This window comes from Hippocampus bargibanti, linkage group LG02 (assembly GCF_051943395.1).
Source record: "Hippocampus bargibanti isolate YZ-2025 linkage group LG02, ASM5194339v1, whole genome shotgun sequence".
Classification (NCBI taxonomy): Eukaryota; Metazoa; Chordata; class Actinopteri; order Syngnathiformes; family Syngnathidae; genus Hippocampus; species Hippocampus bargibanti.
Window position 1 is genome coordinate 35,434,116 of NC_142735.1, and position 2,500 is coordinate 35,436,615.

Consider the following 2,500-nt stretch of genomic DNA (forward strand, 5'->3'; position numbering starts at 1 on the left):
GGTCAGACCTCTGGCAATGTTTTTTTTTCTCCTTTCCACAAGGGGGCAGAATTTGCGTTTTGTCCATGTTAGCGCTTTGTTCCAACTTCAGCTGTTGTTCAAGCGCTATATAAATCAAATCGTATTGTATTGTATTTTGCCCAGCCGCCCCTATTTCAGGCTCATATAACTCCAGACTCGTATAACTTAGGAATTAACTCTTTTTTTTTTTGGGAATTAAAGAGGAGAGTCTATGGTTTCTAACGCTGCATTGAATGTTGATGTAGTCCTAAAACTATATTATTCTGTGGGTCCTGGAATTCGAGTGACAATGACAAAAACCCTGGCACTGGACTGGGCACATTTTTGCACATTATCTGGCAGTGAATTAGTTAACATACAGAAGAAGAAGAAAAAAAAAAAAATATATATATATATACGCAAAATATTTTTGTACTTCTTTCTTTCTTTTCCTCTTCCTTACATGCTGCTGTGTTACTTCCGGGTAGAGTGAATGCTGGCGCGAATGGCTGCCGCTGCTCACCCGCACAAAAAAAAAAAAAAAAAAAAAAAAAAAAAATCTTATCCCGTGACTGTAAAGTGTCCTTGAGAGTTTTGAAATGCGCTTCGAAATGAAATTTATTATTATTATAATTATTAAAATTCAGATTTTATTGATTTTTTTATTTAACTTCTTTTCAATGTGACTCTATGACTGTTTGGTCCCATTTAATTTGTGCTTGAATGGATATACAACAGTCTCACTCGTTTTGACTTCAAGCCCCCCCCCAAAAAAAAAAAAAAAAAACATCTAGCGTTTTTGCGTCTGGATGCGCCCCCCCGAACCCCCCCCCCTGCCCTCCTGCTCTCATGCGAAATTGACCCTGGGAATGATATTCTTTCAATTCCCTGGGGGACTGACATGAGAGGGGGGGTGGGTGTGTGAGAGTGTTTTCTGGGGTCGGGGGTCATGTGAAAGTCCGGTCAACCCGGCCAATACATCCAAGACCCCGAACCCCCCCCCCCAAGATGTTTCACTGCAAAAAAAAATCACTAAATAAAGCATATCCGGCTTCCTTTGCCGTCGCTGCTGTGGAGTTCCTCACATCATCCTGGGTGGCTTTCGTGCCAAAACGACCTTGGTGTGTGTTTTGGGTGTGTATTGGAGTTGGTCTCACCTCCCAGGAAATCTTCTGCTCTCATCATCCATCTGTGAGTGAATGAGCACTGGTGATGTTCTGAGGGAACGGAAAATCATACAGAACACACGTTAATGGACTCCTTATATTAAATTAAATTAAATCATAATTCAGATCAAATTGTCCTTCCAAAAAAAAAAATCACATTTTTATGAGTTTCATAACTATATTTTTTCCATGTTTGAAATTGGGTTCCCAAAGGGCACACCTAGTCCCCACTATGTAGCAAAATGTGTAACTAGTCCCCACCATGTGACAAAAATGTGTATGTGTGTACTGACGCGGGTGGCTGCCGCTGCTTACCCACAGAAAAACGTAACCTGTGACTGTAAAGTGTCCTTGAGAGTTTTGAAAGGCGCTTATAAGTTAAATAGATTATTATTATTATTATTATTGGATTGGATTGGATTGGAACAGACAGTGTGTAAGGTGAAAAGTGTGTATCCCAAACATTAATTTCCCATAGGAAACCATTAAAATGAGAATAATCCGTTCCCAGGTTGTATGCCTGTCTCTTTAATGTTTAAACTACCTCTCCTCGCTGCTATGTGTTTGTATGACTAGTCTTGTGAGGACCACTAACATTTTATACCATACGTAGCGAGGACATTTTTGACAAGTGAGGACCTTTTGGACGGTCCTCACAAGTTTTTCATTCTAAAGGTTTCTAGACGGTCTATATCTGCTTCTGTTAAAGTTTCAGAAAGGTCCTCACAAATTCACCCAAAATGATTTTTGGTGTGTATTTTCATTTCACTTGGATACACACACTTTTTACTCACTGTGTGTGTGTTTATGTGTGTGTGTGTTTGTGGTTAATGAGAGGAAAAAGTTCATCCCACAAAAAGTAAAACAACATTTTAACCAAATTCACAACAAGGGTGAGGACTTTGAATGTACCCATTCAGAAACCTCACTCCTGCTGTTATTTCAGTTTCAAGTGCACTTTTTATTTCTTTGTTTTTAAAGAAGTTCAAGTGGGAAATGGGCTGACATTTAGTCTTCAAATGGAACACGAGTTCGTCTCTAAACTTATCAGCAACGGTGGTCCTCACTCCTTCTCTGGAGTTATCCGAACCTCACAAAACCATTTAAAAAGGAATGTGTGTGTGTGCGTGTCTTCTACCACGGATTGGTCCAATCACGTGCGACTTTAACCGAAGGGGTTGCGGAATCGGCTTCTATAAGCGGCTGCCTATTAAGAGCCGGGGCTCCAGTTGTTCACTTCAAAGAGTCGGCTCTAAGAGCCGGTTCGTTTGCGAACGACACGTCACGAGTAGAGATAAGTAGTAAATCAAATCACCCCATGGGAAGGAGATACA

General features: G+C 40.4%; 1 long non-coding RNA gene across 1 annotated transcript in view; it reads right to left on the bottom strand.

Annotated features, from left to right (window-relative positions):
- Window positions 1-2,500, bottom strand: part of LOC148902539 (uncharacterized) — a 9,755-nt gene that overhangs the window by 6,188 nt on the left and 1,067 nt on the right. The window contains exon 2 of the long non-coding RNA XR_016118050.1: window positions 1,158-1,217. This is a non-coding gene — a long non-coding RNA (uncharacterized LOC148902539). The remainder of the gene's footprint in view (window positions 1-1,157; window positions 1,218-2,500) is intronic.